This window comes from Talpa occidentalis, unplaced genomic scaffold (genome assembly GCF_014898055.3).
Source record: "Talpa occidentalis isolate TD23 unplaced genomic scaffold, MPIMG_talOcc4v2.1, whole genome shotgun sequence".
Lineage (NCBI taxonomy): Eukaryota > Metazoa > Chordata > Mammalia > Eulipotyphla > Talpidae > Talpa > Talpa occidentalis.
Window position 1 is genome coordinate 29,065,065 of NW_026555331.1, and position 24,226 is coordinate 29,089,290.

The 24,226-nt window shown below is 49.1% G+C and overlaps 1 long non-coding RNA gene across 1 annotated transcript in view; it reads left to right on the forward strand.

Annotated features, from left to right (window-relative positions):
• Window positions 1-222: 222 nt before the first annotated feature.
• The window catches only part of LOC129145280 (uncharacterized), a 48,712-nt gene continuing 24,708 nt past the window's right edge, over window positions 223-24,226 (forward strand). Inside the window, exons 1-3 of the long non-coding RNA XR_008550587.1 lie at window positions 223-327; window positions 6,354-6,435; window positions 12,998-13,140. This is a non-coding gene — a long non-coding RNA (uncharacterized LOC129145280). The remainder of the gene's footprint in view (window positions 328-6,353; window positions 6,436-12,997; window positions 13,141-24,226) is intronic.

A 24,226-nucleotide genomic window follows, 5' to 3' on the forward strand; every position in this document is an offset into this window, starting at 1 on the left:
GCCACCTTGGGTCACCTGCTGACCTTTTTGTACCTTGGTCTCTTGACCTATAAGAGCGGAGATCATTATATCTGCCTCTTCGAGCTCTTGTGAGGATCAGAGGAAGTGTCGCCCACTGGGCATTCAATAAGGACTATTTCAGACTTTGTAACTCTGGGGATAACCAGTTTCTTAGTATAATCTTCTCCATTTGGGTTTCTTCAGGTTTAGATTCTGATAGAGTCAAGGTGGACCTAAGAAAGCAATGAACTCTTTCAGAAGCCACTGGAAAAAAGACCAATTTACAGAAGTAAGGAATTTAATAGCAGCTCTATCTACCAACCAATGGTGAGTTTAGAACATCATTAAAACCGTATTATGATCAGTCTGAGACCTAATTGGTGACAAAGATGACCTTTGCCCAGACACTAGGCATGTATGAGCCTCTGAATGAGGCTTTATTCCAGGAGATGTTGCAAGAGTCAAATAAATATTGATTCCATTGAGGCAAATCCAAGCGTCTGAGGCAAGATGCAAAGTGTAAGTTTCACGTGCCCCTCTGCCGTGGGAGGCGTGACCTGGAGGGAAAGGCTAAAGCAGACCCTGCTGTAGTGGCTGCTGAGACTCAGAGCCCCAGGCTGTCCCTGGATGCTTGCTCCTGTGACCAGGAGCAGGACTGTTCCCAGGGAGGACAGATTAACTGGCTGCCTTGACACCCTTCTAAGAGGGAGCAAAGAACTGTCCTTTTGGCCCCAGCTCTTTCTGACCCTGAGGCGCCAACCCAGGAGCGTAGAGTATATTAGTTTCCTAGGACTGTATAACCGGGCGCCACCAAGGAGGTGTCTTAAAATATCAGAAATGCATTTGCTCACAGTCTGAAGTCAAGCTGTCAGCAGGGCTGTGCCCCCGCTGAGACTGGGTGGAATCCTCCCTTGCCCCTTCTGGTTTCAGGTGGCTGGCATTCCTCACTGGCAGCTACATCACTCCAATCTGCCTCTGGGAGCACACAACGTTCTCTCAGTGTGTCTGGATCCACACGTGGCAGTTTCCTCTTCTTCTAAGGACACCAGTCACATTGGAAAAGGGCCCACCCTGGTGATGTCTCTTACCTTGATTTATGTGTGCAAAGACCCGATTTCTAATAAGATCCCGTTCACTGGCACTGGTGGGTTGGCCTGCACAATATCTCCATAGGGGGAATAGTTCAACCCATAGCAGATGGTAAGAGTGATATTTTGATCCGTAGACTGCAGCACAGGCTGAGGGGCAGCAAACGCAAAGTCCCAGGAGGCAGGCCAGCGAGGGGTCACACTGACACAGCTCGTGGGCAGTCTGTCATGTACCTCACAGATATGCTTTAACCCAGTGATCCACCTCTAGGAATGCAGTGTTAGGAAGTCATCCCAAATGGTGACAAAACTATGCAAAAAGATTGTCATCTCTATGTTGTTTATAATAATTATTTATTGGGAGCCACCTCAACCTCAACAATTAGGGATGTTTATTAAAATAAAGCACACTCAGGGCCTCCCTGGTGGCGCAGAGGTTAAAGTCTCGGCACTATCAAGCTAACACCAGCCATTGAGCCATGAGTTCGATCCCAGTCAGGGAACTGACCCATGTGGCACAGCAGACCTCTCCTGTCTTCACCACTGCTCCCCTCAACAGAGCCACCTGTTCTTCTCCCCACTCTGTCTCTGATGAATCCTCTCACCCTCCCACACTTCTGGCCTACACTCCAGTTGTTGTATGCATAAGTAAATAAAATAAATCTTTTAAAAAATAATAAAATAAGGCACACTCAATGAGGGCAATATTATGTAGCCTTTAGAAAATTTCCGGAAAAAGGGAACGATAACATGGGGCGGGGGGGAAATGAAGTAAAATGATATATTCAGTATGTTGTAAACTTTCTAAAAAAAAATGCAAGGAAGAAAACAACAATGTTAACAGTCCCTTCTTTTTTACGAGTGATTTTATCTTTTTTACATGGCATTATATAAGTTCTCTGCCTTAGCTTTATCATCGGGGTGGGGGGGAAACTAATGTTATTCTTAAAAATAGATACATGAATAATTTCCTGGACTATATATTCCAGGAAAGTTCTGGCTGGGTGGAGGGCAGGGGGTTCAGTCGATTCCTGTGCTTATAAGCCACGGTCATAACCCCTGTGGAGTTTCTCAACGTGGAGTTGCGTGCTACATGCTACCCATGATGCTTGTTTGAAAAAGCAAAATTCTAGGTCCCACCCCAGACCTACTAAATCAGGATCTCTGGGCACCAGGCCCAGGAATTTGCACATTTGAGTTTGCATTCCCCCTGCCTTCGAGGCTGCAGATCACCCCCTCATCAGTGATCCACTGTGGTTTGTCACACCAGCCATTTATGCCCCCTCAGCCATGCTTTGGAGGATAAAGCCAAGTAAACAGAGAAGTTATTCTTTTTATAAAGTCAATTCTTGGTTGTACGGTTGTACCTGAGATGAGGAGCCACAGCCTAGGATATTCAAGGGAATATAAAAAGTCAAAATTTTGTTTTGGAATCGGGCAGCAGCAGATTATGTCTCTTCATTTCTGCTAGGCTAATAATTAAAAGGAGCTAACATCCCCAGACTCTACCCCAGCTACTTTGGAATTAAGAAAGGCAGTTGTAGGAGGACATCAGCCACAATGAGGGGTTTGCCCCATAACCAGTGGGTGTTCCATGTGCACTAAGTTGAGAATTGTAATTATAGTCATGATTACTTTTAACTCACAACCTTGAGGTTCCCTTAGTGATGGATTTAGGGAACCAATATCGGAGGGTGTTAGAAATTCTCCCCTTTAAGATGTGTCCTGGCTCCGGGCAGGGGTTGGCCAAGACGGCCCTTCCAGCCTGCAGTGCTGTGACTTGTCAAGGGCAAGGGCAGGCGTAGCTGGCTCTGAGAGGGCCCACAGCTGTGCAATTAGCCGTCTCATCAGTGGGTGAAACTCAACACTGCGAAGAGGCAATCATTCAAGGTATTAGTCCACACTTGTTGCTTCCGGAGTTGGTCATAGCCTCTTAGGAGAAAGGATGAGCCATACTCAGAGTGAAATATCTGTGGACTTGTGGGAGAATCAGAGAAAAGAGCCAAGAACAGCAACTGTGAAGAGGGTCACATTCCCTTAGGCGCCTTCCCATAGGACTTCAGGAAGCCACCTTCACGCTGCTCTGCACCTGACACCCCCCCACCCTGTATTCGGAGAGGGGGCAAGAGAAGGAGGAGGCACCAGAGGGCTGACATGCCAAGCACCTAAATAACCCCTTCCACTGGTGCTTGGTCAGGACCCCCAGCACTTTGGCAGGGTCTCCCCGAGGTGGGAAACGAGACCTGGGTAGGCCGAGCTGTCTCCAACTCCCCTGCCCAGGGGGAGCTGGGCACTGAGGAGGGCAAGGTAGAGGCAGGCCAGCTACTCTTCTCAGTGCGCCCTCCTTTCTTGCAGCAAAGGGGAAACAGGGGAAGAAGTCAAGAGGGTTAGGGCCCATCAAGGAGGGAAAAAATGTGAAAGGAAGCCCTGTATCTTTCACACAACGTGTAATTAACTCTCAGCAGAAGATGCCATGTATTCATAATGGGAGCCGACAGCGGGGGAGGAAGACTCTGACAAGCAGGAGATTTCTCCTGTTTTTTTTTTTTTAATTTAATTTTTTAAAGGAACATGAACAGTTGCAATTATAATTGTGGACCTTTCATGATGGTGTCTCCCCAGCAACAAGCCAGATCGTGCTGCAGTATCCGCTACCCAGGCAGGATGTGCAGAAAGGGCTTTTCTGCCTCAGAACTCTCCCCTGGCCCCAACAGCTGTGGCCTTCTTGGCCCTGGTGCTCCCCAGGGAGGGCCTGTCAGCTGCCAATTCTGCCAGTGTGCTCTTAGCGTGGAACTGGCCCCAGGGCCCTCCTCTCAGTGATGGCAGTTCTTAGAGTCATCCTGGTCTCCAGCCCGGGGCTTCTGGGGTCATTCATTTGGTAAAGCTCAGGCCTCCTTCTGAATGCCCTCCCTCAGAGGGGTGGCTCCACCCTGTGAGGAAGGGAGGCACAGCTGCAGAGGAAAGGTGGGGAGCCCCAGGGCTGGGTGGCTGCAGGTGGGCAGTGCCTGGATGTCAGCCAGAACAAATGGGGCCAACCCTTTCCCAGGCACAAAGGGCTCTCTGTGAGCAACAAGCCCAGCCCCGTGTGGGATCCGGGAGGCTCACGTTTCTTAATACAAAGGAGGCCCATTCCCAGATGGGCCTGGGTGTGGCCTACAGGCTAAACCCTGCTGAGCAGGGCCCGTGGACTCCTGGTGACCCATCTGGGTGACTTCAGTTCTCATTATGATCTGGTCTGCACATGGAGATGGAGAGAGGCCTGGGCAGGCAGCTTAACTTCACAGGATATGGGCAGTGGCCTTTTTGTCCTCTGGGAAACTTTCTATCTCTCTCTCTTTCTCTCTCACACACACAGTCACACTCAGAATCCAAATGAGATCTCAAATCTAACCATAGACTAGTCAACTCTGCTATGCAGACCATGCCTCACCCTCCCCCAAGCCATTGTCATAGAGAAAGTAGACTAAGTCTCAAAGAATTCAGGCTAGCAAGTATGTAACAGCCACTGTCCTGACCACAGGCATACTTATTATTTCTGTTCAGAACACAGAGGCTCCCTCTGCCTTTCAGTGCCCCTCAGAGTGACCCTGTTGTGGGAGAAAGAGAGTGATCATTGGGTAGGCAGATTAGTATGGGAGATAGATCGAGATGGTCCATGCTGATGTGTCTTTTACCCAAGCTTCAGGTTCATCTGGGGTGGCTGTGCGGGGGAAAGGGGTTGTCCAGGCAGTCCCTTAAACCCTCACTGGGCCAGTGGGCTTTGTGATTTAAAATGAAAGAGTTGGAATAGGATTTCTAAGTCTCTTCAGTGATCAGTCCCCCCTGAAATCCACAAGACCACACAGCCACACTACCACTCACCAGAACTTGCTGTCCACACCGCTCCTGAGGGCTGAGCCTTCAGGTGGACCCTGCAGACCTCTGCAGGGGGGAGGGAGGCAGGGGTTTCCATCCCTTCCTGTCCCAGCTGAGGTCAGTGGTAATGGAGAGTGCATGTTTGAATGTAGGACCTTTCTCTGTCCTCTATGCCCTTTGCTGGGAACTGGGCAGGAGACTCATTTACTGCACCTGTATTTCTTGGGCACCAAGTATGTGCCAATAAATAAGAGACAAAATCCCCAATTCTTAGGAGCTTGTATTTGACAAAAAAAAAGCATAGAAGTTTCCCTCTGTATTTATTTCATATGGTTGCTATAACCAAGTACCACAAACAGGAGGCTTAAACAACAGCTATGTATTTTCTCATAGTTCTAGGGGCTGGAAACCTGAGATCCAGGTCTTGGCAGGGTTGGTTCCTTCCAAGGGTTATGAGTGAGAATCTTTTCCATAGGCCTCTCTCCAGTTTCTGGAGGCTGCTGGCATCTTTGGCCTTCCTTGGCTTATAGAGACATCACCCTTATCTCTGCCTTCATCTGCACACCGTGGTATGTGTGCACTTGCACGCCCAAATTCCACACCATCCCCCATTTTTAAAAATATTTTATTTATTTATTTTTGTGTAGAAGAACTGGAGTGTAGGCAGAGGTGCAGGGGGTGAGAGAATTCACCAGAGACAAGGTGGGGAGCAGAACAGGAGGATCTACTGAAACATATTGCTAAGAGACAGGAGAGGTCTGCTGTGCCATGTGGGTATCTCCATGGCCGGGGATCAAACTCAGTCCATCATGGTGGGCCTTTGAGTAGGTAGTGCTGAAACTTAACTCCTATATCACCAGGGAGGCCCCAAATTTCCCCTTTTTATAAGAACACCAGTCATATTGGATTAAAGTCCACCCTTAATTTAGTTATTTCTAAAAGACTATCTTCTAAAAAGTTTACACTCTGAGGTCTGAATGGTAATGGTATGTGTGTATGGGGTGGGGGGAAGCAGGGGGAAAGTGGTTAAGACTGTAAGTGTCCTTTTTGGAGGGCATGGACACAATTCAACCCATAACACCTTTATAGAGAAGTATAGGAAAGCCTGGAGGGGAGTCACTTGCCCTTGAGGTTCCTGAACTCACCTGCTTCCTCAAAGCCTCACGTAAATGTATCTGAATGGTCATGTGCCTATCCCTACAGCAAGGGAAGCTGGGAGATCAAGTTTCTGTCTTCTAGCTTGGGGAGGAAGGCACTTCTAATGTGGGAGTTCCTCCAAACACCCAAAGAAGATTCAAAGGATTCATGCATAGGTGAGCATAGAGCATGACAGAAATCTACAATGCAGGTAGGGGACTCAAGAACTTAGAATGAGGCACACAACTTCTATTTCTTATGTCTCCCCATTAGTGCCCAGTATAGGGTGCCCATCATGGGGCCCAGCTGTTGATGACCACAAAGGACACAGATAATGGCCACCTAGTATCATTTGGTAAGTATTCACTACCTGCCAGGTGTTTTTCTAAGCTTTTTACCTGCATTGCCTCATTTAATACTCACAGCAACTTTATGACATAGGGGTGATTATTAATTATTAGCTCCCTTTCATGGATGAGAAAACTAAAGCACAGAAAGGTTAAGTAACTTAACCTAGTAGGTGGGAGAACCAGAATCTGAAGAGCAGTTTTAGTCTGAGAGTGAGAGCTCCATCACGGTCTCCTAAGAGATGGAAGCAGATGATGAAAGACGGAAGCAAAACCTCCCCAGCTGATGTTCAGGGAAGGGAGGTGAGCACTTTTAAACCTTTGCCCTCTATCATTCTGGGGCTCGGAGGAGCTAGCCCTGGGTGGCATGTACATTGTCTCACACTCTCTGAGCCAAGGTGGGTGTGATGTTGGCAAGAGGCACACTGACAAAGTCCTCGGGAATCCTGGGAGGAAGGCGTGGGAAGAGGCAGGAGGCAGGAGGGGGAGAGAACCAGCAGCTGGGGTGCTGTAGGGACAGCACCCAGGGGACTCTGCCTGTGGTGCCTGAGAAGGGCCTATGTCAGGAGACTCAGCCGGGCTGCGCGAAGGCTGGCTTCTCTGAGAGAGCAGGGAGGATGCAAGCCAGTCCCTTGCAAGGGACCTTGAGCAATCCCTGGGGCCAGAGGGGGCAGGAAGCTGCCAGGGCAGATCCTCCAAGCTGAGGTGCATTTGGAATGTGGCTCAAGCTCTTGCCACGTGCCAAGAGGCAGAGACCTGGACCTCTGAGCCACCATGAGTTCTGGCCACTGCCTAGTCCTGTGACCCTGGATGTTGGACCATTGCTATTTCTATTACCTTGGGTTAAAAAGGTGGGGAAAGAAGCAGAAGGAGACAGAAATTAAAGGGAGACACTCCCACAAGCCTACCCACCTGGAGCTTCCTCCTGTGCTCATAGGATTGGGCCCATAGGGTTGGACCTTGCGCTTCATGCACTCCGATGCCAGGGCATAATTTCAAAAATATGCACCCATCAGCAGTGACCGCCTTGACCAGTGAGCCTCCCTCTGGAGAAAGCCGGGACCTGCTTAGTAGCATCCCTCTTCTCAGAGAAACGGCGTGTGGTAGCTGGGGTTTTCTTAAAGGGAATGAGGAGAAAGGTAGAGCATTGTCCTTCAACAGCATTGATAATAAGGTAAGAATAGGGTGATTTCCTATATACTAGTGGGACATTTCCAAAACACACATGGGTAACAAAAATAAGAAAAAAAAGCAAAGGGAAAGAAACCATCTACGAGGTCGTTATTAGACTAGGTGACTCTGAAATATAATAGTCAATAAAAAAAGCCTACTTTAAGAAATGTTGCAAACATCTGTGGTATCCCAGTGTTTTAAAACCAGATTAATAGTCACAACCACATGAAAAGCAGGAATGCCTTGCCTGCGCCCTCTTGTCCAAGTGTCTCCCTAAAGATAAGAAGCAGAGAAGAGGCACATTCTTAGAATTTAAAGAATGAGGTGGGGCTAGGGTTGCTGGATAAAATACAAGATGGCCTGTTCAATTCCAGATAAAGCAACGAATATTTTGTTAGAATTAATATTTGCAAATATTGCTCGGAATACTAAAAAAATTACTTGTTGTTTATCTGCAATTCAAATGTAACTGGCCATTGTATTTTTATTTGCTCAATCTGGCAGCATGGAGGGGCCTCATAGCCACCCCAGTAGGGGAAGGCAGAGGAGCAAATTCTGGAAAAGAGGCTGAGTGACACAGTGGACCCCGGGAAACCGCCCCGGCCTCCTCTTGGGTCTCCGTCTCCCTGGGGAGAACAGGCAGTGCTGAGAGCACCAGAAGGTAGCCTGGAAACAAGTCAGACTTCTGGGCTAATTGCCAAGACAGAGGAAGCCAGGCGCAAGGTGGCAACTTCTAGAGTCTTCCAGGCCCCCAGACCATGTGCAGGCCTGTTTTCCTGACCCCCAGGGGATAGTAACCATGGCTCAACTGCCCCTGTAAATTCCCCAGCCTTGCTGACCTCCCCTTCAGGCCTAGCTGTCAGTCCTGCCACACTCTGAATTCCCCCACATTCTCTGGGGCTGAGGTCATTGAATATCCCCAGGCTTTTCCTGCAAGACTGAAAACCAAGCTGGGGGCATTTGTTGGATGACTAGTGGCACTGCCCAAAGGTACCCCGAGAAAGGGAAGTAGGGGTACCTGCTCCCCAGGAATCCTGGGGTGATCACTGGATAGGGCCAGCAGTCTCTCCCTAGAAGGCGAGTGGAGCCTGCCTGCCTGAGAGCTCCAGGCCAGCAGTTGCAGACCCACCCCCTCGCAGAGCTATGCAAGTTCTGATGAGGGGCAGGCCTTCTCAAGGGCCAGCAGTGTGGGAGCTGCTCTTGTGTCCTTTCCCAGTAAATGGGAGGGGAGATGGAAGGAGAAAAGGGATAGGCCTGCCCTGGGAGCTTTCACCTCAGATGCTGGACCAAATCACTCACTGGTGTGCTGAGAAAAGAAGGCAGAGTATCCCCTTGATAATCTTGTGAGATGCTTTTACTCCCATTTTTTGCAAAAGATGAAGCTGAGATCCAGAGAGGTTATAGAACTTTCCTCAGGCCACACAGTAAGTGATAGAGTGAGAAACTGCACCCTGACTACTCTGTCTCAAAAACCTTTCCCCATTCCATTACTCTTTGCTGCCCAGGAAAATTCTAGTCTAGCTCAGGAGGAAATATCTACTGTCGATTCTGTAATTCTATTATTGTCAGGTTCCTGCCTCCCCCACTACCTCCAAGACTTGACTTGTGATTGTGCAATTTCCACTAGAAAATAATGCTGAAAGGAAACAGCTGCGCTTGTCTGTGTCCACACCAGGAACTCCATCTCCCGGGCTCTCAGGCCTCCCCCACAGAGCTGAGTGAGCACTGTGGTGGTCTCAGCATGGAAGGAACTGTCACCAGTCCTTGCCCTTGCACATCTCATTTGGTAATTCTCAACAGACTGCAAAACACACTCCCTGGCGATGAACCTCATAAATCTTTATGGTGGTTTGAGTTTGGTACAATTGTGGGATATAGGCCCACGACCCCCCACCCCTATCTCCCAAGAGATACTAGGTATTGTCCCTGCCCCTTAAGCCTTCTCAGATCTCACCACACAGAGGGGAGTCAAGCCTTCCTTACCTTTTGACCTTGGGTATTTTTCATGCTGGTCACTGTTCTTCCCCTCGACATCTCAGAGCAGTAAGGTGACAAGAAACCTTCATTTCTGAGTGTGTTGGGGAGAAAGTGGGGTTTGGGGTTAGGGAGGGGAGCTGGGAGGCAAGAGAGACAATTCTGTTTCTTCTAATCATAGACTTCACTCATTTATTTGCTCATGCATAGAAGTTGGCTAGATGGGAAACACAGGAGGAGATGGAGGCTGGATGTGATCATACCAGCCAGAGTCCCACATGGCCCAGTTCTTTGCTCAAAGCCTATTCAAAGGAGCACAATCTGTTAACCCAAAGTCATTAAAAGGACCTCCAAGTCCTACTTGTATCTCCTCTCTAAGGACTGACTCAGTGGTATTTCTCAGAAACACCTTTCTTCTGTCTTACCTTGCAATAACTCCAAGTTTCCAGAAACTCTCAGCCTTCACAGTGTTTTCTCTTGGTTGTCATGTGGCATTTGGGAGCCAGATTGCCTGCTGACTCTGAAGTTTATCAGACTTGACGTCACACTTAATCCCTCTCTAGCTCAGATCTCTCACCTCTGATGTGGCGATAAGAGGCTCTCCAGCCTTGAGTTGTTGTGAGATTTAAATGAGAAGTTATAAAAGAGTTAAAATGGCACCTGGCACATGGTAGCCACTACGGAAGTGTCAGTAGCTCTCCTTATCATTACTACTGAGATTAGTCTCCTTTTCCTTCCCCATGCATTGTCCTCCCCAAGCCTTGACAGTTTGGCTGACAGAGCCATCCTTACCGCTTGGGGTGAGGTAGTTTGGAAGGGTTGAGAGCTCCACTCTCACATGGAAATAAACCTGTGCCTGATGTTTGAGAAAACAGCTTGGGGGCTTGTAGGGGATGGATAGGGACAGAGCAGGTTTTCTATGATCTGAGCAGACGGGGTAAAGGAGGAGAGAGTTCTGGAGCCCTCGGTGGCTTTTACAAGCTTTTATTGGGATTTACTTGGTACATGGCTGGTAGGGTGCTGGCCTCCCAGCCCCCAGCAGATCTTCACTCTGGGCTCTCCAGCGTTCTCTCGTGACCTTGTTCTCTGCTCCTCTCGTGGTTCCCCTGGCGTCCCTGTGATGCTGCCCTTATAAGCCCAGTCTCTCAGCCCAGGTGTATCCACTTACGCATGCCCACACCCTACTCCAGGTGCCCGCCATCAGGCATGCATTCAGGACCGCAAGGATCCATCATCTATCCTGATGGCGGGAGGGCAGAAAAGCCTGATACTTTTTCACTTACCCTCCAGTGCTCTACAGATGATTGTGAGGTGGGAAGGAGAAGGTGGGTCTCCATTGCACTGGAACAGAGGAGGGGTCCGAGGCTGCTCGCATCTGTCTCAGGGGCTTGGCCCCCAGTAGTGGGAGAAAGCTTCTTCTCCAGGTCCAGACAGTTCCGCTTGGAGGATGCTGGTCAGAAAAGTGCTGTGTGTCCAGAGGGAGACTATGAACAGGACACCAATGCAGCAGGACTCCGATGGGCTGGCAAGTGCCTCCCCTGCACTATGTCCATGTCCTAACCCCGGTGACCTGTGACTGTGGTCTCACTTTAAAAAAGGGTCTTTGCAGATATAATTAAGAATCCCAAGATGAGATCATCTTAGATTTCCCAGGTGTGTCCTGCTCGTAGCAGAAAAGAACCCACAGTTTCAGAGAAGACCATGGTGGGGACGGAGGCCAGAGATTGGAGTTGGCCACAAACCAAAGCCACCAGGAGCTGAAGAGGTGAGGAAGGGACACTCTGGTGAGACTGGAACCCTGCTGACAGCTGGACTTTGGATTTTTGGCCCTCCAAACTTTAAGAGAACAAATGTCTGTTGGTAGTCACATGATTTACGGTCATTTGTTATAACAACTATAGGAAATTAATACAAGGACTATTTACAATCCTCTTCCCCACCCTCAACAACGCACACTAGAAAGGAAAAGATGAAGGCATGATCTGAAGTGGAGAAGGCAGAGAGATGTGAAACTCGAGGGGTGAATGAGTAATCTTACCAAGATTGCTGCGTGCGCCGGTGCAGGGGTGCCGTGTGCGGTGCAAGGTGCTTTCACAGTGTGCCTGCAGATTTTGTCCTCCTTGCTCTGCTTTTTCCTTCAGGGGTCTGTAAGGTATCTTGAGGAAGGGGTGCCTTTTTCCTGAAATACACAAAACTACCCTAATACCTGGTGGGTTTTGCTAAGAAACTTCTAGTAGTGCTGTTCAACAGAACTTTGTGCAAGTGAAGGAAATGTTATAGTTACACCATCTAATACAGTACCTGTGAGTCACGTATAGCTCTTGACCTCTTAGAACTGAGAGCTGTTTTTAAAAAAAATTTTTTTGAATGTATTTTGCTTGGAAAAAGTTGACTGCTATCTTAATTGCTTTTGGGGGTGGGGGTGGGGAGGCTGTGTGCTTAGAAGCGCTTGTTGCATGGGTCAACTTTCTTTTCGCCATCCCAGGCATCTGGCTGCCTAGGACAGTGTTGGTTCTGAAGATGGGGACCATGCACAGGTGGGGAGTGTACTTGTGCCAGAGGCTGCTGAGAGTGGCTGTGTTCTTGTTGACAGTGGTCCACATTTGCAGGTGGCTGCCTTTCACTGGCTGGATCTGTTTTCATGACCACCAGCACACCTTTGCCATCGCAGCCAGCTCCATACCCACAGGCTTGTGGTGACTCGGACCATTGTTATGGAAGGATTACTGGGTTGAGGTGCTGGATGTCTACTGCTTCCTCTTGATCCAGAAGCTGGAGCATTTTCCTAGGACCATCCATGGTAGATGCACCAACGTTGTGGGCCATTCTAGATGTGGCTTCATTTAATTAATCCGTTAATTTAATTAATATAAAATTAAACAGCTCCATTGACTGGAGGCTACCATACTGGACACACAGCTCAAGGGCAAGAAAATGGAAGCTCAGGACTGCTTGATGTAGATTTAGTCACACAAAGCATGACCATTATCCATGTGATGTTCAGAGGGCCCTTGCAACTGTGCTCCTTGTTAAGTAGGGATTGCTGGGCTATCATTACTCAGGTTACAACTAAGTCCCTATTCCAGGCCCAGTAGGCAGGTTTGGGAGGCTTGAATAAAGGGAATCAATAAGGTTGCTATGGGAACCTGGACATACCATAGATCACCTTGACCATGAATGTGCAAGCAGGGCCAGGACGCACTCTGTGTCAAAGGTCAATGCCCAAGACCAGCCATCCCAGCAGATAACAGGTCATAAAAGAAAGCCTTAAGCCCTTCTTGGCCCGCAGACCTCTCACGTCTCGCCCCCCCTGCTGCCTTTCAGAGTATTTCAATAAATCCACCCTTTCTGTCCTCCACTGCCTCTCGTGAATTCCTTCACCCCAGTGCCTGCGCGAAACTCTGATATTTCTCCCCTCTACAGGGATAAGGGGGGCCAACAGGGCCAGAAGTGGTGCTGGAGGTGGTCTCTCGGGTGAAGAATGTTGGAGAGAATGAGAAATGCCCAAAGGATGGGAGCAGAGGTGCAGCCGCAGAGAAGGAAGAGAGAATGGCTCATCGGGGCAGGTAAGAGACTCAGCTGCAATTTGCTAGATTCCTTTTGAATCCTTTATGAATCTGTCCCTCATGAAGTTAGTCAAATTCTTCTGAACCCATTTGTGTTTTCATCTCTCAGTTCAAAATAATGAATTTTTATATGAAGCTAATCATATAAAATCATCATGGGCAGGAGGCACTGGTCTAGGGGCTCCTGGGCCTGGAGGGGATCAGTTGTCCCTTGAAAGCTGTCTCTTTGGGAGCAGGTCTGTCTAAGCTCCAGTCAAGGCTGCAGTGGGCAGGAGGGGGGCCTCCTGCACGCCCGCGCGTGCAGCTGCACCGGAACAGTGGGTGGTGTCAGAACTCATCTGAGAGCAGGGTGTTTCCCCAGCGGCGCCTTCATCCTGAGTTGGGACGGAGGTCAGGTCTATCATTTAGTGATCAGCTCACTCTCCCCTCCTGTTGGCAAGTGGGTTTCCTAGGGCCTTTGAGGGATGGTACGTCCCAGCTGGCGACTCCAGCAGCATCGGCATCACCTGAGGGCTTGTTCAGAGGCCGACTCAGGCCGGCTGCAGATCGGCACACACCAGATATCCAGGCGAATCGGGCACACAGCAGAGTTTGAGAAGCACCGAGCTAGAACCCCGTCACCTGGGGTTGATTTAATACTTGTCTTGAATTAGTTACCAAAGCTGAGTTGAACTTGCTGTTTGAGAATTTTATTGGCTTCTCCTCCCCCCTCTGGAGAACGTTCCTCTGAGACATAAATCTGCCAAAATGGTTTCCAAGTTTCATTATCCCCAATGGAAGCCTCCAAAGCAGTGGATGTTCCGAAAGCTGAGGGTCTTTGGGCAGGGGACACTTTGAGAGTGGGGTGGGAGGCAAGAACCTCCTTTCAGGGTCAGCTCTGGAGCGTGGCTTCATCTGTAGCCGAGCGCTCCCGTGCCTGCCCCGCGAAGGGCTGCAGGTCTCCACCTCCACCCGTGGCTTCCCCGCACCAAAGCCCAGTGAAGAGAGGATCCTCTCGGGAGCTTCTGAACAGAGCCGACAGCCCGGGGCTGATAGCAAAAAAGAATGTACATCTGCTCGTCCCCCAGTTACCAGGTGGTGTGAATGAGTGTACAACATCCAGGCAGCAAGAAATGCAGCTGTTTAAAAATGAGAATTTTCTTAAGAGGTTATTAATGCAGCAAAGAGTAGAGTGCAAAAAGAATTCTAGTATCTTATTTTAATTTTTTTCCTTTTTTCAATATCTTATTTTTTAAAACGAAAACATATGTATATGCAGACAGATCCCCAAAATCTGCTGCGTTGTTGCTCTTCAGCCAAAGGCCACCAGGAGCACGCGGGCTTATGGGCTCTTCGGACCGAGAGCACATGCACACTGGGGGCGGCGAGGGCCTCTGGGTGTCTCCCCAAGAGGATCACAGAGAGGAATTAGAGGAATCAGACGTGCGCTAGGGCCAGTGCTTTAGAGGATGGTTCGAGCACACCGGGCTGTGCTCTGGGGTGGAACTGCCGGGGAGCAGGGGTAAATGTAGGATTGGATCTCTTTAATAATTCTTACCAAGAGGACTGGAGTGAAGCTGTCATTGGTGAAAAACAGAAACAACAGTCACCCACTAGCTAGGGCACGGGGGCGTTTGGTTACTTCTGTGGTTTGGACAGTGTTCTTGTTTTTGTCTCGTTCAGACGTGATCACGGAATGGTCTTGTTTTTTGTCTTGATCTTCGCAGTCACACTGGCCTGGCTGATGTTGTGTGGAGCTGGTTATGCTCAGCAGGGGAAGACCCAGGGCCAGCTGCAGGCCAGGCCAGCTGCCGGCTCCAGGGGCCGCTTCGCCCTTCCTCAGTGGTGGCTGTGAGGGGGGACCCGGGGGTGCCTCTGGGTGTCGGAATTAAGGGTGATTTTCACTTTCCACTTCATATTCTGAAAGAAAAATGTTTTCCCAACAAGCATGTATTACATTTATCTTTAGAAAAATAGCAATTTTCTTTTTAGAAAAAAAAAAAAAAACAAAGCAAATCACCCATAAAAGAAAACTCTAAACCAGATAAGGCATATTTCAGGGCATTTGGTACCCCTGCTTCATGGCATATCCAGTCCAGAGCAGAAACCTATTTGCTCCAAGAGCCCCCTACAGAAGCACCGACCCCCCAGGACACTGAATTCCCTCGGCAATGAGTCTCAAGCAGCTGTCCCCTGCAGGGAAGCTCCACGCAAGCGTTCTCCCACGAGGTGGGCTGGGCGTGCCACACTGGAGTTTAGATTGGATGGAAATTGGTGTTGCTCAAGCCTTCACTGCAGGGTCCAGGTGGTGAGCAACATGTTGGCTTGTCGACACTGGGCGGAGGCCACCTGGACACCTGCTTGGTGGGGCTCCCAGCCGAGAGGCTTTGGCCTGGCCTCGAACTCTGGCTCCCAACTTGGCTGCCCTGGAGTATCACCTGGGAAGCTGGCATCCAGCCAACACCCCTGGTATTCAGCCACCCGGGCAGTTCACTCAGGATCCCTGGGGGGCGGGCCCAGGTGTAGAAGCATTTTTTTTGAGCTCCAGGTGATTCCTCCAACTTCTCCCTCTTTTGCTTTAACCCTGCCTGCACCCTCGTTCATGCTACATCTGCAGCGTCTGTCCTCATCTTTCCTACTCCTGCCATCTCGAGCCCAGGGCAGGCCATCCACTGCTCTCTCCTGAATTCCTGTCCTCCACACGCTCCATCTGATCTTTGTAGATAGAAATCCAGGTCACTGGTTCTCAGCCCTTGCAGAGCATTACAATCGCCAGGGGAGGTCGAAAAAGCACTCCCAGGGCTCCACCCTCTCAGTTTCTGATTCCATTGGCCTGAGGTGGAACTCAGGCACTGATTTTTTTTTCAAGTTTCTCAAGGGATTGTACCAGGCAGCCAGGGTTGAGAAACATAGCTTGAGGTGCTCTAACTCCCTAGCCCAACAGGGGCCAAGTACACAAGGGAACCCTGTAAACTGAGGTGCAGGAGTTTGTTAGGGCTCCTCTAGGAGGGGGCCTTCTCCCCCATGGTGCCAGAGAAGGTCACACAGCTCTCTCTGTTCAGATATGGGCAGCCAGGGGGCTGTAAAGGGGTGATTTAGCAGATACTGCAGTAGTACCTGGTGATGAGGTAGTCCTGGCAGAGGAGGCCTGGAGCAGGAGAGGTGGGAAAAGATGGGAATTAAGTCCCATTTGGTGTCCTGAAATACTTGTGAGAGACCGCAGAGGGCTGGTCTCTCCAGAAGCAGGTGAGGGTGTAAGCCAGGAAACAGCATGCATCTCAGTCAGCACTTGATGGGAAAGAGTTCTGAGACCAGGAGGCCATTAGAGGCCTCCAGATCCCCTTCAGGACCTAGGCGCTCTACCCCCAGCTGCAGGCAGTGTTGCCTGTTGACTGTCCTCAGCTGAAGGGAGCTGCCACGTCCAAGGCTGTGCCCCACCCTGAGGGCAGCCTGTATACAATGCCTAGTCAGTGCACCCTAAAGCCCCAGAGACCTTGTTTTAGGGTATCTCAGCTTCAGAGCTCGCCATGGGATCAGCTGAGATTTCCGTGGCAAATGCATCCCAGTTTAGCCTCTCCCTCTCCCCAGTACTGCTTCCTCCACATCCCTAAGGGGTTGCTCCAGTGTTCTTCCCAACAAGCCACACTATATTCCAAATCTCCAACTCAGTATCTGTTTCTAGGGTGCCTGAACCGTGAGAAAGGCCCTTCATACATGAGTGGGTGAAGGAGGAACAGGGCCAAAAGGGTTTTGCATTAGAGCTGCTTTGGGGATTTCAAGGAACATTTGTGGGTTCAAAGGATATGAAAACTGCTAATATGAGCATATAATTCCCCTACTTAAAATTCTCCAGTGACTCTACCGACTGTGGGATGACTTCTGAGCTCCTCTGCACAGTGTGTGAGCCCTTTTGTAATCTGACCTGCTCACCTCTGTTGGTACCTCTTGCTTGCTCTCCAGACAATCTAAGCTCTCTGCAGTTCTCCAAACCCGAGCTGTCTCCCACCCCTGCCTCCACATGCACAGCCCACTCACCCTAGAAAGCCCTCTTCTCACCCAGAACACTTGCGTCCCCTCTGCATTGTAATCATGAGTCTACTCGCTGCCCTTCTGGCCTGATTATTCTGTGAGGCTTGGCCAAATTTTATTTGTCTGCCTCTCCAGGGCCCAGCACAGTGACTGGCTCTTGACAAATCGTGTTGAATGAATGAGTAAATGGCTAGAAGGGGGGCAGTCTTCTGAGCCAGAGTCTGGTTTTAATCCCGCTTTCACTTTCTAGTTGTGATATTGTCCAAGTGATTTAACCTCTCAACTTCATTTATAAAGAGGGGAGAATAGTGTATTTTATAAATCTCTGGGGGAGATTGAACCCGAAGAGATGACTTGAAGAAAATACCCAGCACTGTGGTTGATAAAGAGACACTCAAGTGGTGGAATTATTAGAATTTATTTGGCTTCTATCCATCAAGACCAAGATTGCCTCCTGTGTTCTAAGTGTGAACACAGCAGATTTTGATTAGTAATCATCTCTGATACAAAGAGATAGAACATGAGATACCCAATATGATGTGTGGTCATCATGGACATTTGGCACCTGGACATGGTAAAATGCAAGGAGACAGGACGACATGATGTTACCATTTGAAGTACATTAGACTTGACCGAAAGGGGTAAATCTTCACAAAAGTCTAGAAGAATCAAGGTGCAAGGCCTTTCCATTAACCTCAGAGCCAAGGCTCCAGGCTGATGGCTTAACTTTGTACTATATGGTGGGGGTCCTCCAATGAACCCCTTGGCTCCAGCCCCATCTCTTGAGAGCAGCACAGCCTGTGGCCAGGACCAGCTTTCCGGGATAAGTTTCCATGCTTGGAAGAAGGCATGCTTTCCCTCATGCTTGAGGCACCCGCACCGACACCTGTTATTTTCTGTTTTTGTTAGTTTGTTTATAGCCATCCTAGTGGGTGTGAAGTGGTATTTCACTGTGACTTTGATTTGCTCAATACATATTTTTGTCCCCTTACTGTGTGCTAGGCACTGGAGATACTAGAGACAACCAAACAGACAAAGGCCCTGCTTTTGTGGAGGTTCCATTTGAGTGTGTGTGTGGACACACACTTGATGGACAGCAGGGACAGTACTGCTGGCTTGCAGCTGGGGACACAGAAAAGTGAACTCTTTGTGCTTCTCCTACTTCTTGGTCTGGCAGGGTAGAACAGAAGTTGCAAACTCAAAGACTGTAAGGGGCACAGTGAGAAGAGAGAGAAGAAGGATAAGTGCACGTGCATCTGTGTGTATATTTGGGGGGGAGCTATGGCAAGCTGGGGAGGCCTCAAAGGGCAGATGCGCCTTGGCAACAGTTTCTTACTGCAAAGTGGTAACATAGACCTGGGCCTGGTGCACTCTGGATGGTAATATTTTTAATATTTTTATCTTTTCAGAGATTCACTTATTTATACAAGAACTGGGGTACAGGCCAGAGGTGTGGGGGGTGAGAGGACTCACCAGAGAAAGAGTGGGGAACAGAACAGGCAGACTGACTGAAATACACTGCTGAGGGGAGCAGCAGGCACGACAGGAGAGGTCTGTGTGCCATGTGGGTCACCTCTCTGGCTGGGGATCGAACTCATGCTGCAGAGGCTGGGGATAGCTTCATAGTGCTGTGCTTAACTGCTTGTTCCACCAGGGAGGCCCCGAATAGTAATATTTTTAGATGAAATAATCTGCTTAGTTTTACATGATGGCATAAATTTAAAAGCATTGTCTGGGGACCAGTTTTGGTGAATTGGCTGCCAGTGTGTGATTCTGCCACAGATATGCTTCTCAGGTGTGGCGCCTCATCCCAAGGGGCACAATCTCTGGGAGAGGGCCTGGGAATTCAACAAGCTTACCTCCCCCACCTCCCTCCTGCTGCCGGATGGAGTTTGGGAACCACCAAACCGGCGTTGTGAGGAGAGCAGCTTCCCGCATAGTGGAGGACTAGCTGGGCAGGCTCACACTCCATGGAGCACCCATGGCCTGGCCCCAGTTTCCCAGGGCAAACAGCCATCCAGAGCACATACTTCATGTGCCAGGAACAGGGGAGGGGTGGAGAGGGGCCCTACAGGAAAGCACCGCCCCGCCCTCCCCCAGCCTCGCTCTGGCTGTCTGCAGCCCCACGTGGTGACATGCCCGTCCCAGTGGCTTTTACCCTAGTGGGCAGTGTGGCTGCAAACCCTGGTGTCTGTTGCTTCCTGGTGAACTTTCTCTGGATGGGAACCCTATGCCTGGGCGATGGCCCAAATAGAGATGTCGAGTTCTCAGAGAAGGCAGTCGCCGGCCTACTGACAGCCCAGGTGCTGACAGATGGGTGTTAGGCAATATGTTTGTAGGTCTCTTGCTTCGTTGTCACAATTGCAGTTTAAACAACCAGTTTTCTGGCAGGATATTCTGAAAACCCATAGGCTTCTCTTTTTTAGTAGCTATGAACCACCTGTTCTCTGTGGGTATTTATTCAGAAGCCACTATGACACTTCAGGGGGTTCACCTGGAGATTTGGGACATTCTGTGGGATTAGCATCACTACCCATAATTATAGGGGCTCCTAATTCCAGAACTCCAGACAGGTGCCTTCCCTGTCATGTCAGGTGTCAGCTGGCGAGTGGCAAGGCATGTGGAAAGAGCAAATAAGTTAGTTGGCAAAGAGAATGACATGGAGGAAAAATACAAATCTGGGATTTGTCTTTACTGGGATCATAGTCAAAGGGCTCCAGTCCATTCATCTGCCCAGCCCTCAAACACTTATTTACATGTTACAGCTAAGTGAGAAACTTTGGTTGATTTCCCCAACAGGAAATAATAATGAACAAATTAATAAGCTATGTTTTTATATACATTTCTATCCCTAAAGGGTCTATTTAAGTAAAATCTTCTAGCTAGATTACTCTCAGCAAATATTTTTAGTTGTCAAGAACCATAATCAACATAAAATATAACTGCTATAAAGCTGTGTAGTAGCCTTAATACCTGTAATAAAATATCTTGCTTAGTGGAGATTATAGACCTTAATAACAAGAGTGAAAGTTTACAGAGCACTTGCTATGGGCCAGGCTTGGTGCTAAGTGCTTTACTTGGATAATTTTCCATAATCTTTACAATCCTGTGAGAGTTAATCCTCAAAACCCATCAACAGGGGAATTTTTTCACCATTTTATAGGTGGGAAAATGAATGTTAGGGGTCGAACGTGCTTGTTGCTTTTCATAGTTCTTATCGTTTAATCCATTGGCCAATTCTGTTGGCTTTCCCTACCTACAGGTGCGTGGGAAGGAGGAGGGAACTGAAATGTTGGGTTATTATATGTGCCCACTGTTAGGAGGAGGAGATGGGATTTGAACCCATGGAAGTGAACCTCCCTTAACCTCTAAGTTATGGCAGACAATGAGAGACAGCACAGAGAGACACGTGCAAACACATTCATTGTATGTTTGTAAAGGGAAATGAGTGGAAACCACCTAAATGTTCTTTAATAGGGGGAAGGCCACACAATTTTGGGCACACACATTCTAGCTGGTATAGGTAGGTATTAAAAGGAGGGAGGTGGGTTTTATCTATACTGATGTAGAAAGACAGACATAATACAATAAGTTTAAAAGGATATTTGCTAAATAGTAGGCATAGGAGCACACCATTAAAAACAGGGGAGTATAGTATATCAATCAGGGGCACGCTTATATCAGGAAATCTGAGGATTTGGTAAAAGGAATATTATAGATTTATGGGCAGGATATGCGAAAACCAGCAGGCATGTGGCTACAATATCTGGGGTATGTAATACTGGGGCCTCTGTTACCACCTGCTGGGACTTAAGATAGACTGAGAGGGGTCACCTCATAAGAGTTGAGGCCCTCCTACATAGAGGGATAAAGTCATTATACTGGGATAGCCAGGGAGGGAGATGGAGAAATCAATTCTCTGACCTCACTCTCTTCTTAACCCCCAATCTCTTCCTGGCGTTCCCCATTTGCAACCTGGAAGCCAGAAGCCCAAGGAGACCATTGCTACCATTTGCCCTCCTGGGGCACATGGGTGTGGGGGATGCTGAAGCGTGGTGAGTGAGCCTGGAGGGCCTGAGGAGGTTGCTAACACATCATTCATTACTTAGACGTATGATTGTAAAGACTCAGTTAAAGCACCTGAGCAGATGACTACTACATTATTGAGAGAGGTTTCATCTGAGTAGCAGGATAAGGGAGGGACTTTTAGCTATTGTTTTGCGTTCTACATTGTTTGAATTACAAGAAAAAGAGACTCAGTGTGGGGCGAGACTACGATGATAGCCCTGATTTTTTCCTGATGATGCCATTCACTGCCAGGACAAGGTGGACAGGTTGTATATTCCAAACTTGTCCTCACCAATATGTATCCCATCGCACAAGCTCTTCCTATATATGACCTTGAGCAGCGTGTGGACAGGTGGAGTAATTTGACCCCCTGAACCTGGGTGGACATTTGAAATGTCTTGACTGATGACCCAATGGTGTAGAGTGATGCTGCTTGACTTCTGAGATTAGATAATAAAAGGCAATCTGACTTCCATTTGCTCTCAGAGCAAGTGCCTGAAAACGCTGAGCTGACACAAAAGAAATCTGAGTACCCTAAAGCTGCCATGGAGAGGCCTCATACCAGTGCCTAGAGATGTCCCGGGAGCCCCAACTGTGAGCAGAGAGATAATAAATGAATACTGCTGTTTTAAGCAGCTAAGTTTTGGGGTGATGTGCTCTTCAGGAATAGGTCCAATACAAGCCGGGAAGAAGTGTGAGGACTAACTTCCAGCATGTCATCCTGATGTTCCCTGGAGATGGTCATTAGACCAGGGTGTCCCCAGAACTTCCTTGGACCCAGGAATCCAGGGGCATGCTGTTTTCACACCGACATGCCCTCTCCCAGCCTGGCTCAAGGATCACTGCCCTGCCAGTGTCTCTCTTTCGCCTGCTTTCCCCTCCTCTGTTCAGCCACATTTCCTTTTAGAATAACCTCCTTCAGTCTTCTTATTTCCTCTCTGCCCCCACCTTGCTGCCCTGTGAGCCCCCAGAGGATCCTAGTCCATGGTCCTGGGATTGGGGGTGGTATCTGGATTTGGAGACCTTTCCCATGGATATTGGACACCACATCCAGAAAGAACCCCCTGTCCCCTTCTGGAACTGACACCGCCCTCAGCTGTGACCAAGAATTGGAATGGGAGTTACCTTCCATCTTCTTACAGATCCCTGTCCCTTGCCCACTGTAGACGGACCAGGATTGAGCACTGATCCAGCAGGCTAATCAGAATTCTCTTCTGGAAGTTTCTGACTTGGGAGTCCAGGGAGAGGGCAGTTTGTTTCTCTGGGGTCTGTACATAGTTCTGAGGCCATCGAAAGTTAGCTTCCCCTCTGTGCGTGGACAAAACCTCCTGCCGTAGATAAGACTCTGTCCAGCCCAAAGGAAAAGAGGGACTAAAGACCGAGAAGGGGAGTCCAGAGGGGCCCTCATTCCTGTCACATGTCTTCCAAGCCCCACTTGCATTTTGCCTCCTTATGACCTGATGGCAAGCTCTCCACAGTCCTCCTTTTGCCTGTTCCATCCCAAGAGGCAGCAAAGTGTAGGGGTGAGGAGCAACCGCATGGCTGGGTCTTAACGCTGGCTTGCCTAGCTGTGTGACCTTGGTCAGGTACCCAGAGACTTGGCGTGGAAAATGGGGGCAATAATAATAATGCCTTCCTCAGAGCTGTCGAGCCGAATGCGCAGCTAAGGTAGAGAGGGCTTAGACAGGGCTTGCTGCTTGGTAAATTCTCTGCAATATTACCTGTTATTACTTGTATCGAGTTGGATTTTCTGTCATTTCAACTGAAACAAGTCTTGATCAAGACAGAATAGTTGCCTCTGGGTTAAAATGTTCCCAAATCCCCATGTGTCCCAGGAGCAGGAAATTACTGAGCCACTGGGGTGTGCCAGGAAACGCCAATCAGAAGTGCTTCCCCATGCCGGCTCCCGCGCCCGCCATCTGCTGCTGCTGTCCTGTTCCCACACTAGGAAAGGGTGAAGGCGACATGGCTCCTCTCCCTGCCCTTTGGCCTACTCAGGCTGTTTACAGACTTCTTCCCTCTGACTTGGAAACCAGACTCCTTCCTTCCTGGGTGTTGGCCTGGGCTGCAGCCAGGGCCTCTGCACCTACAGGAAGCCAGATGTGAAGCTGGCTTACAGAGGAGCAAGCAGAAAGCATGGTCTCAGGAAGTTTGCTCCAGTTTCTTTCTAACTCTGTCAGCTTAATCTGGTTACTTGGTCTCTATTAAATATGTGTGCTCGCCACCACCCAGGTAACTGAATTAAAGGACTGGGGAGAAGAGAAAGAATGAAAGGAAATTCAATTCCCTGCGGATCTGCTGGGCCCCTGCTGCGTGTGCACCATTGTGTGGAAGAGTCGGAAGTGACCAACAACTTCCTATGGAACCAACTCCCTTTACTGCCATCCTCGCTTCTGCTGCCACCTCTACCTTCCAGGAGGGCTTTGGGGTATTCTGCAGGGCTTGGGGTACAGTGAGGGCCAAGTTTGGAGAGCAGAAGTGAGGGGCAAACACTGAAGCTGAAGTTGCGATCCCAGGAGAAGGGTTAGACAGTTGTGCTCAAATCCAAAATGTGGCCTTGGAACGGTAGGCCAGTTCCAGGTATGCATCTGGTTAGAAAGAGCTGGATGGGGCCCAAGCCTCCTCCAGTGTGTGGCATGAAGATAGTGTAAAGGCCAGAAGGTTAACTTGGACACTGGTCTGGGAGAGTAGGCCCAAAGGACCCCAGCAGAAGAGGGTCTCCAGGCAACCTTAATCCCTCCTTGAAATATTTTGGAATACCTAGAATACAGAAAAACTCTCTAGGAATATTTATCCTCAGGCCTACGCTATCAAAGTCAATCTTTCCTAACCCCACTGACAAGTGGGAAGAGAGGCAGGCTTAGCCTACTTTGCCCTGTCAGTGATGGCCGGGGAGGCGAGGAGCAGTCTCCTAGGATCTGAATGCTCTTGTGGGTGGCAAGATTGACCAGAGGTGAGGGTAGAGTTTGGTGTTTACATAGCAGATCCTCAACTCTGCTTCATAACCAAC